The sequence below is a fragment of the Nanorana parkeri genome, unplaced genomic scaffold (assembly GCF_000935625.1).
Source record: "Nanorana parkeri isolate BGI_ZX_2015 unplaced genomic scaffold, ASM93562v1 scaffold1907, whole genome shotgun sequence".
NCBI lineage: Eukaryota > Metazoa > Chordata > Amphibia > Anura > Dicroglossidae > Nanorana > Nanorana parkeri.
This window is the reverse complement of record NW_017308175.1, coordinates 54,463-69,153: the sequence shown is the minus strand read 5'-3', so window position 1 is coordinate 69,153 and position 14,691 is coordinate 54,463. Positions and strand designations below refer to the sequence as shown.

Genomic DNA, 14,691 nt, shown 5'->3' with positions numbered 1-14,691 from the left:
TGCTTTGCCAGGGTCTGTTTGGGAATTTTAGGGGGACCCCATGTTCCCCCCCCCCCCATTTTTGGGGGGTGGAGTTCCCCCTTACAATTCCTACCAGACCTAAAATGCCTGGGTCTTTAGTGAATAACCCTCTAAATCTTTTCTCTTCCAATTTCAGATGGTGGCCTCTTGCATTCTTGACTGAACTAACAGTAAACAGTTTATTACTGATTATTCCATCACCATTAAACCATTTGTACATTAATATCATCTCATTAATATCGTCTCCTCTTTTCAAGAGTGAACACGTTTAATGCATGCAGTCTTTCCTCACAGTTTAGGTCCTCTAACCCCTTCATTATCTTTGTTGACTCTCTCCAGCTCGAGGATATCCTTTTAGTGGATCGGTGATCAAAACTGAACCGCATACTCAAGATGTGGCTGAACCAGTGTTTTGTAAAGGGGCAGAATAAAGGATTTGTCCTTATACATTCCCTTTTTTATCGATCATGGTACCCTGCTTGCCTTATTCGCTGATACCTTGCATTATATGCTGTTACTAAGGCGACTATCCACTAGGCCTTCCAAATATTTTCCACCTCTGATTCCCCCAGTGGAGTGCCCATTAATGAGTAGCTTGCATGTGTATTTTTAACTCCAAAATGCATAACCTTACACTTCTTGATATTAAACGTCATCTGCTATGTAGATGCTCACACCCATATTTTATCTAGATATTGCTGTAATATTTCTATGTCTTCTGTCGTGTGTATTACCCTACCAACTTTGGTATCGTCAGCAAAAAACTGAAATATTGCTATTAATATCAGTCCCAACATCACTGATAAACAGGTTGAACAGCAATGGCCAGTTCTCGATCTAAGTACACACCATTTCATCAATGCCCAAAGAGTGAAGCTTGTAAAATAAACATTTATGAGGTACGGCATCAAATGCAATTGCAAAATCTAGGTACACTACGTCCACTGGATTTCCTCTGTTTAGGTTGCCACTCACCTCCTCATTGAATGCTAATTGGTTTGACATGAACGGTCTTTCCTGAAGCCATGTTGGTTGTCACTTATGATATCATGCCCATAAGCATATTCATGAATATGGTCCTTTATCATTACCTCAAATAACTTGCATACTATGGCTGTTAAGCTGACTGGTCTATAATTCCCAGGTACGCATCTCAAACCTTTTAAAATATTGGTACAACAGTTGCATTACACCAATCAGCTGGTACCTCCTCAGCCAGTATGGAGTCCTTAAAAATTAGGAACAATAACCTTGCTATCATCGGAACTTAGCTATTTAAGCACCTGCAGGTGCAAGTTATCTGGTCCCAGTGATTTATTCACATTAAGTTCTTCTACTCCTCGGCAAACCCTGGCTTCCGTCATCCCAGTCGGGGTATCAGGAAGTCCATCACGGACGTATCCTGGGACATTCCCAGAATACATGCAGTAGGCTGCCCCTTGAGGTCATACATCGCCAGCACACAGATGGCAGCGAAGGATTCATGTGATGTAGCAAGTCCATGGTGCGATACCAGTGATAAAGAATCTTGTACTGATTTTCCTGATATAAAGTACAAATAGAGGTCTTACTAGCATTAGTCCAGATCTCCTCCCAATCCTCCATGTCCAACGTAGCTTATATGGGAGAGGGAAAGGGAGGGGAACGGTGTTAGATAGGGAGTGCCACACCCCTAGTTTATATTGCAAGAAAGAGGTTTTTGGAAGTTGGGGTTTTTTAGGCACTCGAGACGGTAATTCATATAAAAAAATATAACTTTTATTAGATGCATGCTTAAAAGAAAGAGATCATATTATAAAAAAGAAGAAGCAGCTCAAGAGGAACACCTTCAACCTCCACCAGAATCCTGAGCTTTAGTTGATTTATAAATACATGGATATAATTCATTTAGTTGATTCATACAAATAAATTCATTTGTAGGTCGCACCCCCTACAGTGTGGTTGATATTATTGATCAGACTAGACAACTACTGAGTTCATTCGTTTATCTTCCGTGTGATCAGAACGGAGCGAAGATAGGGTTTTATAGGTACTTAGGACCATCCGTTTCAACAAGGTGGTTTGGGTATGGCCTGTTATTAAGGCTGTTCAAGCACTTGTACTATCATGGCATTAAATTGTTCTCTTAGTTGAGTCAATTGATATTATCAACCATTGACAGTCGTTAGTGCGTTACATCATGTTAATATAATATTTAATTTTGTACATGATCTTAGAAGAACTGTAGTTTCAAAGCTTTTGATTCAGGAGCGGTAAAATGTGGTGGAGTATAACGACAACGCGTTTCACCACGCTTCCTCAGGTCTAGAGGTGTTCTAGATTGAAAATGTAAAACAGTCATATAAGTTGATCAATTAATATCCAATTGAGGATGATGTCGTTAGTTCTAATTAAGCAATAAAGAAAATAAAATAACAATGCACTGTAGTGTCCAAAGTGTGATCAGACAATCAAAAGGTCATCAGCCAGTAGCTCCAGCTGGTGAACATAGGGAGATCAATACAGACAGGTTATCATAGTGAACAGAGTGGGAGGAGCTACACGTTGCTGCCGAGGAGGCCGACTAACGAAGCGGTCATCATTCATAGATGCCTATGATGCCCGCACAGCAGCCGGGAAATACAACTGTCACAGAGTTTACTGGGGTTCAGTGTAAAAAACCGGCATAGTAGTGTGCCGTTTTTTTTACACTGAACCACAGTAAACTCTTTGACAGTGACAGCTGTATGTCGTGGCCGCTGTGCGGGAATGTACTCCTGTCACTACTACTTGGAATGTGGTGTAAGGGGCCCCAAAATTTCTGATGGCTGCCCTGCCAGAGATGATTTGAGGATCTACAGCCATTTGAGTGATACACAAATAAGGTAATAAGTTTGGAGCTTCTGTCATACATTCAGTCTATCTTTTCCTTTTAAATAACCCACCTAAAGATTGCATTTTGGAGCGCAAAGCTTTCCAATCTTAATTTAATAGGAGTGCAAAATCTCATGCTTACTGTTGTCGCCACAATAACACAGGACTGTTCTTTTTTTTTTTTTTAGATATACGATATGCAGTTATTGGAGCTTGTTTGGGTGCCATTTTTGCAGTCACTTTCATTGCTATTAAACTATATATGATAAAGAAGCACATGCTGGACAACTATTTAGGTGGTCTCATTTTATCAATACCATATACCATATCATGTAATAGAAAAAAGTTGCTTACAAAATATGTTCTTGACTATTCCACTTTCCTTCTCTCCCCTCCTATTCTCTCCTTTCCTTCCTACTACAATGTCCCTTCCTCCAACACAAATTAAACCTTTTCTCAGTATTCCTGATATAAAATTTGCTGGTAACTAAAATGTTTTATCTGTTTACCTAGGAGATTCAGGGTCTTTTAACTTAAAAATAAGGTAAGGTTTTCAGTGCTTCATGTATTCCTGTTTGGTTTTAAGGGGTAGTGTATGTGAAATATGAACATTGTGCTTACTGTATTTCTTGGAGTTTAAATATGCAGATGTGTGATGTTTTTTTTTCCCCTCAGCAATGTATTTAAAAGCCTTCCTTGTTTGTAAAATAAAAGGGTTTTTAAACATTTAAACTGTTCAACATCTTCAAAATGTTATAATATATCCACCAAACAAATAAAAATAAAATCAAGCTTTATTTATAACGCATTTTAACCACTTCAGGACAGCCCACCATCAAAAAACGACCTTTCCTGAAGTGGTTTTAAACAGTAGGCAATTGCTGTTTAGATACAAGTAATCAGGCTATATAGCCACCGGATCGCTTGCATGGTGCGGCAGAATGTGGGCCCCCCCTCCACCGCCAGTTTCCCCGGGCGGGACTGACACAGCCGGTCTCCCCTGACAGATTGGAGGGAGATCAGCAAACTTCTAGCCCCTGATCTCTCCTCCGATCACTAGACCCACTACTAGATCACTTCCGGTGTCACTGTGCACATTCTCCGGCTCTTAGAGCCAGGAGAAGAACCTGGTGAAGCAGATCTCTGCTTCATCAGCTTCTTTGGGATCCCTAGGTGATATTAGGGGTCTGAAAGACATCTGATGTCTCCAAAAAGAGGACCTGTCACATCATATTTGCTATTACATAGAGAGCTTGTTAGCCCCCGATGTGATAGCAATAAAGTTGTGTAAAAAAAAAAAGTAACATAAAAAAAATGGCAAAAAATTGTTTTAAGTCCCCACTCCCATGTAGATACTACAAAATGTCACCAGCACTCCAATAAGTAGATTCAACAAATGTCCATTTTAATGACAACGGTCATTCAAATCGCAAGTACTTTCGGGGCCACGCAGGGTCCCTGTCATCAGGCTCAGAATAACACACTGTGCACCCAAGCCTACATATATAGATAAGTGACCCATGAAATGCATATCAAGTACCACCCCTTATTGCATAATCAGTACAGGTTTCCCACCATGTCAGATTTAAAATTGGTAAACAAACGATCGACTTGCATAATGGCAGCATGTGGAAAACCGGCGGGTTCTGCACCGCCGTCAACTTCACACTCGGTTGCCATGGATACCCGACGCTGAGCGGGACGTTAGACACGCCACCAGCGCAAGCGCCGTGTGGAGCTCATGGAAGTCCTTTCCTGCGGCTCAAGCTATTTGGGTAGTACCACCCCTCCATTCACTCACGCAAGCGCATAATGAACTAGAGGGCCGAGGCTGTGCAGAGAATACAGGCTCCAGCGGAATGCAGTAATCCAACGCCATTGGTCCACCTAGTCATGTGATATAGTGAACAGATCCATGGAATTACATAATGGCAATCAATGTATACAACGAAAATAACAATAATTCTAAAGGTATTGACAGATTATGAGCTCCCCTTCCGTATTCCTAAACCAATGTTATAGCAACACATAGTGGCACATAGTAAATGAAATACATTGAGTATCCATAGAGGATAACCATTAATTGTCCTTAAGTAAGAAGTCAAAAACCTTTTAAAGGGAAAGAAAGTATGTAAAGCAAAGTAATCCAGTGGGTCACATTGTTCTATCTAATATCCCTGGAAGTATCATATGTAGATAATGCTCTGTATGAAGAGGAAAGGCTGTGATGATACAACTGGGGTGGACTGAGTCCACCCCAGTCGTATCATCACAACTGGGGTGTCCACCCCAGTTGTATCATCACAGCCTTCCGGATTTATGAAAGGCCATTCTTGCCAGACAAATCTGTTAACATCCTATGAGGACGTAAGTTGTAAGGTGGACAGGGGAATCCCAGTTGATTTAGTCTGTCTAGACTTTACAAATGCGTTAGAGACAGTACCCCACAAACGCTAACAAACCTTAGTTTGTTAGTATACAAACTAAGGTCGATGGGCATTGAAGAACCAATATGAACATGGGTAGAAAACTGGTTGCAGGACCACATCCAGACGGTAGGGATAAATGGCACATTCTCTAAATGGTCCAATGTGGTAAGTGGAGGGGCATGTCCTGACCATGGCGCTGTAAAGCCGCATGTTTGAAAGCTCCGTACTACCGGGCCGAATTGTTACAGGATAACGGAACTATTATTGATCTTTTTTCCCACATGCCTAGAAATCAGAAGCCCCCAAAGACGCAGAGGAATACCATGGTTCGCAATACTCGGGTCATACGGGATTATTACCCCTCTCTGATGGCGGGCCTACCTTGATCCTCTCCGAAAATTGCGCCTTCGGGCACTCGCGCTGCCTATCAAGATAGTGGCGGCCGAAGTGGGTATGGCGGCTCCCTATCTGCCACAACACTGACTGCTGAGTCTCAGTATCAACCTCTCCTTTTCCGCCCGTTGTCACCGGCGGAGTCTGTGGATTCCCGTGTGTCGGAGGAACAGGTACCACTATCATTTAGCAGTGTCAGAGATCTGTTGGCGGCTATGCTGACGAAGGTGGACATAGCAGCTCTGCCTACTAGGGCTGCTATCGATTCACTGGCGGACAGGATCAAGGGCACTCTGTCTAAACAAATCGAGGGAGTGCACCAGCAAGTGCTGGCCGCGGAGCCGTGAATCGCAGAAGTGGAGAATCCGTCTACAGACACAGCAATCATAGTGGCTGCTGTTGAGGCGTCCCTGTATCAACACAGTCAGCTTCTTACTCAGCTCCAACCGAAGGTAAGACGATGGGGACAACAGGAACTGTTGAAACAATATCAGGATCCGGGGTTTGCCTGAGTCGACTGAGGGCCCCAACCTTCATGCCACAGTTCTTGCACTGCTTAACTGCACTGCCTGTGATGAATCACATTGAGATAGACCGATTACACTGCGTGTCAGGGCCAAGGGAGAACGACAGTGTCTTTCCCAGAGATGTCTTGTGCAGAGTCCACTTCTATTCAGTTAAGGAGGAGCTGATGAGAAAAGTCTGGCAAAAGAAGACAGGGGACTTTGATAGCGCAAATTTATTTCTGGCCGGACATCTCCGGACGCACGCTGCTGATAAGGGCTATGCAGTCCTTGCTTCAGCGCCTTCCAAATTTGGGGGTGACATATCGTTGCGGACACCATTTTCATGTGGTGATCAAGAAAGGGGGTTAACAGTTTACCCTATTCACTACCAAACAACTGCCCGCATTATTCGCGTTCCTGGAGGTGGAAGAATTTGAGGTACCTGACTGCATGGATCCGGCGGAGGGCTCATTGCGGTCTCCTTGCTTCCGGCCTCGTTTGCAGTAGAGCCGCAGATCCTGTCAGGATGTGTCCTCGACTAGAGTACACTGGCTCTGGCCGCTGCTCACAGGAAGTTTGAGGGACTACAGAAGCCAAAAACAGAGCCCTGTTAATAGGGGGTCCGTGTCTCGAAGGGTGGTTCCGTGTGAAGTTTTAAGTTTAAGTGGACGGGGCACGTGCAGACACAGATGGTCTTAGTTTTCTTAGGTGCTTTATAGAAGAGATAGCATGTTACTCTGTGATAGATGCCTTGTCCTGCTAGATCAGTGGTTATTAATCTTTCTAGGGCTGGGGCCCCTTGGTAACATTTGCCAGGTTGTGGTGACCCCCAATGGTAACATTTAGGAATGCATTAATACTAGTATCTGTGTGGGCTCCCAGGTGGCCAGTGTGGGCTCATGTGAGCTCAATGGGGCTCTCTGGTGGCCAGTGTGGGCTCTCTGGTGGCCAGTGTGGGGCTCTCTGGTGGCCAGTGTGGGGCTCTCTGGTGGCCAGTGTGGGGCTCTCTGGTGGCCAGTGTGGGGCTCTCTGGTGGCCAGTGTGGGGCTCTCTGGTGGCCAGTGTGGGGCTCTCTGGTGGCCAGTGTGGGGCTCTCTGGTGGCCAGTGTGGGGCTCTCTGGTGGTCAAGCTGGCATTCAACTCCCCTCACTCCTGCCCGCTCCCCTCTCTTTGATCCTCCATGCCTGCCGGTGCTGAGAACTGCAGAGAACTGACACTGCTGCTCTAGGAGGTGGCTGAGGAGGCTCTTACCTAGCGCAGCACAAAGCATGTGGTGACCCCCTCAACAGTGGGTTGTGACCCACTTTTGGGTCCCGACTCACAGGTTGAGAACCACTGTGCTAAATCCACTATGATACAACATGTTTCAGATACTGTTTGCATAGGTTAATGTAATGATTATATGGGGGTGCGAAGTGCGACAGGGGCCTAGAGAGCGGCGCAGTCTGCTCTGACCAATTGCACGAGGTAGTTGCGGGGTGCTCTCGTTTGCCCACTGGGCTGTGACTGAGTTTCTGTGGTCTAGGGGTTGATGGGGTGCCTGGGAAAATCTCGGCACAATTTCACTTCTTTCAGGCAGGCCTCCGCACTTTAAGCTCCCTTCTCGTAGGGTTTTTTTTTTTGGAACGATGGTGATTATGTTACATGCATGTGGGATTGTACTCAGTTTGGGCCCGGGGTGGGGGGCTCTCTCTTTCCATGGTCGGAACCAATGGTAGCGTAGAAAATGGTTGGGGGGTTTTGATACATTTGTACTCTCCTTTTCTAGTATTGGTACTTAGTTGGATGGTTGAATTCATCCGGATTGTTAGCTTTCTTTTAGTATTTTGTTTTGTATGTGCTCTAATAAGGGGGCAAAAACAAACTATAGGTTGAAATACTGGATCTATTGACAAAACATTACGAGAGAAGTTTACCAAAAGCCTTAGCCATCTCCACCTGAGGGTCGGGTACATATCTGGTATAGCACCCCGAATTCCACCTACCCAGCTGTTTAATAATAGGCACCGGAATGCCCTTGCTAGATGCGGCTGAGGCTGCCCCAATTCTAAATGAAGGCCCCGAATATTGATTAGGGTTGAGACCCATGTTGCAGATAAGAATCCGAATATGTTTCAAAAATTGGGAAGTTCTAAGGGGACCACCTGACAAAAGGTAACAAAGGACTATCAGGAGTGTGATGCTCAAGGGCTGCAACCAACCGGTCCAACACCCTGACAGGACACCAGACATTTTGTGTTGTATAAAATTTAACCTCAGAATTCTTACCAGGTAGCAGAGGGCCAAAAATAACTGCATAGCCCTTAGAAGCCGCGCCTCAGAGACCACTTGAGGGGGAGGAGTCTGACACGAGAGATAAACATCGAGACACCGTTCCACTCACCAAGGAACTGGTCCCACATCAACAAATCAGTGCGTGCGCAGGAGTCCAGAAAAATCAGGGAGTCAGCATCAGGCACCGAAGGCAGCGATGCCAGCAATCTGGAAATAAAAGCCTGTGGGATGATATGCATGGCAAAAGTAAGCATCCCCAGCACCAATTCCAGCTCCCTCCCAGCAGCCGTACCAGACTGACCAAGGCCCTGGTGACCGCGGGCAGAGCAGAGGTAATAACTGAGGGCGCGGGCGGAGCCGGAGACTTGCTGCTCCACAGACTCCATCCCGGCTAGCAGGTCCCGCACCGAAGAATTGAGCGATTTCAAGAGCACATGGATCTGAGCCAGGGAGGTAGCCATGGACAGCAAATACACCTGATCCGCGCTAGTGGTTGCCGCCCTGGTGGAAGTAGAAGACAACTAAAGAAAATGTTCCGCCTGTCGAGCTGTTGCCAGCAATGGGATCCCCCTGCGCCAGAGCTCGGCTATCAGTCGGGGAATAGTCCAGGAACGCGGGGAGGAAGCACTGCCATGTCCGAATCCCCTGGCCGGGGACGGCGGGATGGAGACATAGCCCACGATGTCCGAAGGCCGTGACATGACCGTATAGCTGAAACGACAAATCGAAATGAGACAGATGGAAAATAGGGAAAGCAACCACCACCGTCACCCGCGGAACATACAGGGACCAGACCACGAACAAAAAACAACGTATCGAACAGAAACGTGGGGCAAAATGAGGCCCATTACGGATGTAGCTAACTAGAGCCCGAGGGGCAGTGCTGAGGGTGCAAACCAACCCAGCATGCCCCTGCCCACCCAATGCACTAGTATGCACGGAATGAGTTGGACACGAATCCAAACTAGTCGGCAATAAACCCCCTCAACTACAACACTCAGAGCCCCCCCGACCCCAGGTCTGGGGAAAGACTATGTGACGGCAAATGCGTCCCCAATCATATGTGTCAGCAAGCAACCAAACGGAAAACAGAAAACCTACGTCTAGTGTATGTGAAGTAGCGTGGTGTAACGCACAACGTAGTGCGTTCGTGCGTGCAACTAAACGAATGGAACAAAAACGTAATCCAAGTTACACACACCAGATGAAATGAAGGAGCGAAAAATTCCCACGGGGAACCGAAGAGCTCCACCACTGACTCGGAACCTCCGAGTAGATGGAAAACACGACAAAACCCCCCTGCAGCCGCCCACCTTGCACACCGCAGCAATGAACCACCGGTGCAACGACACCACCCGAAGTATACTACAGCCTAGCTCTCCCCATACCTTTTTTTTTTTTTGTCAAATCCCCGACCCCCCTTAACAGTCAAACATATGCGTTCACAACACACACGTGCAAATGCTGAAGACACCTCCCTATTCAAAACGTACAGAAACATACAGACTTAGACGTGGACACTTGATATGATAACATAAGAAACATACTCCAAGCGTTACTAAAATACTCCGGCTATAGACCTAGTGGTCATGACTAAATTCAATTAAGTCCCAAGAGACAGGTCTCATGAAACTTGCTTGGACAGACTGCACAAAACTTACAACTAGAGAAGACAAACAAACCTAGAAATGGGTATTGAGGAAAAGGGCTCCACAAACAACAAATAGGAACACACATGAGGCATCCGGTGACCGAGTGAGGGCACTGGACCTCGGACAAGGCCTTGGAACCGTAGAGAGATGTACCTGGGAGTGAGCCAGGGAAGCCACAACATGAGGCCTCGGGTGCCTGAGCGAGGGCACTACACCTTGCCCAAGGCCTGGGTACCTGGAAGAAAGACAGGGGAAACACAACATGAGGCATCGGGTGCCTGAGTGAGGGCACTGGACCTCGGACAAGGCCTTGGATCCGTAGAGAGATGTACCTGGGAGTGAGCCAGGGGAAGCCACAACATGAGGCCTCGGGTGCCTGAGCTAGGGCACTATGCCTCAGACAAGGCCTCTGTACACTGAGAAAAGAAATGTAGCGTTAAACATTTCAACACAACTAATATGCAAAATTTCAGCACAACGCATGGCATCATACATGGCAGGATTGCATGGCAGCATACATGGCAGGATGGCCACAACGCATGGCATCATACATGGCAGGACAGCCACAACACATGGCATCATACATGGCAGGATGGACACAATGCATGGCACCTTTTGTAGCATAATAACACAATGCGTGGCATATCATAGTACTGGATGCCAATAACTTTTTTTTTTCTTTTTTTTTTAAACATTAAATTTTTATTAAGAATTAGGTCATACACATATAGCGTAAACATATCAGAGGTGGTCGTGAAAGTCATACATCACAATTAAGTATTACATTATAGTTACATATTGCATTATACCAAGGGTCGGAAAATTGTTTCTGTATACAGATATAGGAAGCAATTTCCCTAGAACATGTCGATATTGATGTATCATTCAAATACGGGCTGTACATGTAGACCTTTTTATTTTTTTTTCCCTTAAATTAACCTTACAATCAAAACTTAGAGAATAGGGATAAAGAAGGAGAGAAAGTGCCGGCCGGCGCGATTCCGGACGACCAGCAGAAGAAAGGAAAAAGTATCAGGATGAGACATGTAAAGCATACACATTGTGAATGGACCCAAAAAAGAAAAAAAAAGAAATCCAGTGAGGCTACCAGATCACGGTTTATGTACATAACACTGTAACCATGATTCCCAGAGGTATAGGAACCTATCATGGGTCTGGGTTCTATAGGATATAGCCCTCTCATATTCACATTGGGAATGTACTTTCGACAGGGTTTCATTCAACGCGGGTATCACATTCGATTTCCAGTATCCTGCAATTAGTAGTCTGGCCGCAAATAAAAAGTGCATCACCACCGTCCGGACCTCCAAAGGGTACACCTCTATACCCACACTGAGAAGTGCCAGTTGAGGGGTCGGAGTGGTGAGGATACCTGTAACTGTCGCTATACATCTAAAGATCGCGTTCCAGTAGCTCCTAATGGACTTACAATACCAAAAAGGTATGCAGCAGGTTTCCAACATGGCCACACTGGCGCCAGCACAATGAGGAGGCGTCAGAGGACATCTTGGAAAGCCTATAGGGGGTTAAATACCAGCGTAGAAGGAGTTTTTGTGAGACTTCCCAGTGGTTGATACATTTAGAGTGTGATGAATTAGCCTTGATGGCTGATCTCCACTGGTCAGCCGTGAAATCAGAGTGTAGTTCCGCTTCCCATTTAAGCATAGTGGGCATTTTACCAAAGTGGGACTGGGCTTGTAGAAGGTTGTAGAAAGTAGATATGCGGCTAGAAGAAGGATTGCTATCTTGTAGGGCTCTCCAGATCTCCCCGGGGCATCCCACTGTTCTAGGGTTGAGGGATTCTAGCAGGTGTCTAATTTTAAAGTATTTGTACTGGTCACTAAATGTGGTCAAATTCCGGACTGGAGGTAAACTAGAATAACCTCTGGTTCGCCACGATCCAAGATTCAGATGTGGGATTAGTGTTTCGAAGGTGGACAGAGGGATATCTAGGGTAACATAAGAATCTCCAGGCGGTGTAGTTGTCGTCAATGAAGACCACACCAGTCTTAGGGCTTGGATAGTAGGGTATGAGAGGGGCCGAGCCCCTTCCTTAGGGAAGTAGCTTCTGGAGTTCCACCTGCACACCTACATTTAAGATGTAAGATTTATCCACATTGACTTTATAATAAGAGACACTCCCAAACAGAGTAAGTATATTAGAGACTGCCGTCAGCGACCATTCCGGGTTGGTTAATGCTAGAATTATATCATCGGCGAACAGCCCTATAGTGTGGGTTGCATCGCCTAGATGGATACCCGATATCAAAGGGCTGTCCCTGATCGTGGCGGCTAGGGGCTCCATCATCATGGCAAATATAGACGGGGATAGCGGGCATCCCTGCCGTGTTCCATTTGAAATGCTGAAAGGAGCCGATAGCATACCAGATATATACACTCGGGCAGATGGTTGTTGATATAATGCCATAATTGCGGCTAAAGACCTCCCCTCTATTCCAAATTTCTGCAAGGTCATACTCATATATTCCCAATGGATCCGGTCGAACGCCTTCTCCGCATCCAAGGCCAGGAATAGGGAAGGCGTCCGACCGGTTTCCACATGCCTAATTAGGTTCAGCATCCTTCTGGTTGCATCCGGAGTTTGCCTACCCTTCATAAAGCCCGTTTGATCTGTGTGGATGACAGAAGGTAGCAGGTGTAGCAGCCTGTTAGCAAGGATTTTGGCGTAAATCTTAATATCAGTATTGATCAAAGATATCGGTCTGAAATTTTGTGGGGACGTCAGTACCTTACCCGGTTTTGGTATAGCCACTATCACTGCCCTCAACATATCAGGAGGGAAGGAGCCAGAGACTGCAGCAGACTCAAAGACATGAAGTAGATGCGGGGTTAAAATAGTTTGAAAGGCTTTATAATATTCCGCCGAGAAACCATCCTCTCCAGGAGATTTCCCTGAGGGCAGAGCCCTAATCACCTTCTGTACTTCACTAGCCGTAAAGGGGGCGTTCAACAGTGCTTGCTCTTCAGGGTTCAACCCAGGGAGTTTAACTGAATCCAAAAAATGTGCTATGGAAGAGGAGGATGGTTGAGTCAGTAGGGAATCCCCATGTAGATTGTACAGAGTAGTATAATATGAGCCAAAGGCATCCGCTATATCTTTAGGATTTTGCATCGGGGCCTTAGTGACTGGATGATATAGCACAGGTATTCTCGACTGTTGTTGTTTCCGTTTAAGTCGGGCTGCCAATAGCTTACTAGCTCTATTTCCTTGCTGGTAATAGGTGGCCTTCAGGCGGGACATATGAAACTCGTGTTTTGCAGTAAGGTGAAGCCTAAGATCCTGCCTGGCCTTGGTAAGATCCTAAAGGGTGGCTGGGGAGGGGGTAGCTTTGTGGAGCCTTTCCAAATTTTTAATAGTTTGCAGGAGGGTAAGTTGTCTCTGCCTCCTATCCCTAGAGGCCATCTGTATCAACAAACCCCTCACAAAGGCTTTATTTGCACACCATAGAGTAAACGGTTGCAAATCAGGAGACACATTGCGTTCAAAATAATCTTTCAATTGAGAGGCCACTTGCTTCGAGTGAGCGGGATTGGAGAGTATGGATATGTTATTCCGCCACAATGGTCTAGGTAGGAGAGCAGGGGTGGGACCCACCGTCATAGTAATCGGTGCATGGTCCGACCACGTAATATTGTGGATATTGACCTCTGTAGCATTTTGTAATAGCCATTGATCAGTAAGAAAGAAGTCAATTATCGAGTATGATTTGTAAGGAGGGGAGAAAAAGGTGTAATCTCGATCTGTCGGATGAGTGCACCGCCAGACATCATACAGCCCTTCCTTCAAAAGTAACTTACTGATAGATGGCCTACGCGGGTGAGCAATATTAGATGCATCCAAAGCTGGATCGGCGATCAAATTGAAATCTCCACATAGAAGCAAGCGACCTCTCTGAACAGATCGGATTTTAGTCAATAGTGATTTAAGGAAAGAATGCTGGTTAACATTGGGAGCATATAGGTCTACTAAGGTATAGCAGACCGAGTTCAGCTCGCACACTAAGACAATAAATCTGCCATTTGGGTCTATAATCGAGTCATGGAGCACAAAAGAGACATTACGTCCTATTGCTATCAATACCCCCCGTTTCTTAGAGGTAGCATTAGAAAAAAAACATGGGGGAACTTCTGATGCTGAAAGGTAGGTGCCCTATCTTTGCAAAAGTGAGTTTCTTGAGCGCATAAAATATCACATGAGTGCAGTTTAGTCTCTTGCCACAATTGAGATCTCTTAAAGGGAGTGTTCAGCCCCTTAACGTTCAAAGAGAGAATCTTAATACTCATCCCAAGTGCGCCATTGTTCAGATGGGTCCCAGGCTGGTCTATTCAGTGTGAGGTCATATCCCTCAAAAAAAGGAGCGGTCCATCCCAGGAGCAAGGCCAGGTCCCCACTTTTCTGAGTCCAATCAGAGTAGTCGGATCTTGAGTTGTCCATCCTGGAGGTGAGAGAAGAAAGGGGAAACAAAGAGGAAAGGAAAACAAAAGAACTAGGAACCAGTAACCAAAAAATAAAAAAACAAG

At 45.7% G+C, this 14,691-nt stretch overlaps 1 long non-coding RNA gene across 1 annotated transcript in view; it reads left to right on the top strand.

Moving 5' to 3' along the window:
- LOC108800091 overlaps window positions 1-3,163 on the top strand; it is a 39,857-nt gene extending 36,694 nt beyond the window's left edge. The window contains exon 3 of the long non-coding RNA XR_001942070.1: window positions 3,063-3,163. This is a non-coding gene — a long non-coding RNA (uncharacterized LOC108800091). The remainder of the gene's footprint in view (window positions 1-3,062) is intronic.
- Window positions 3,164-14,691: the final 11,528 nt, after the last annotated feature.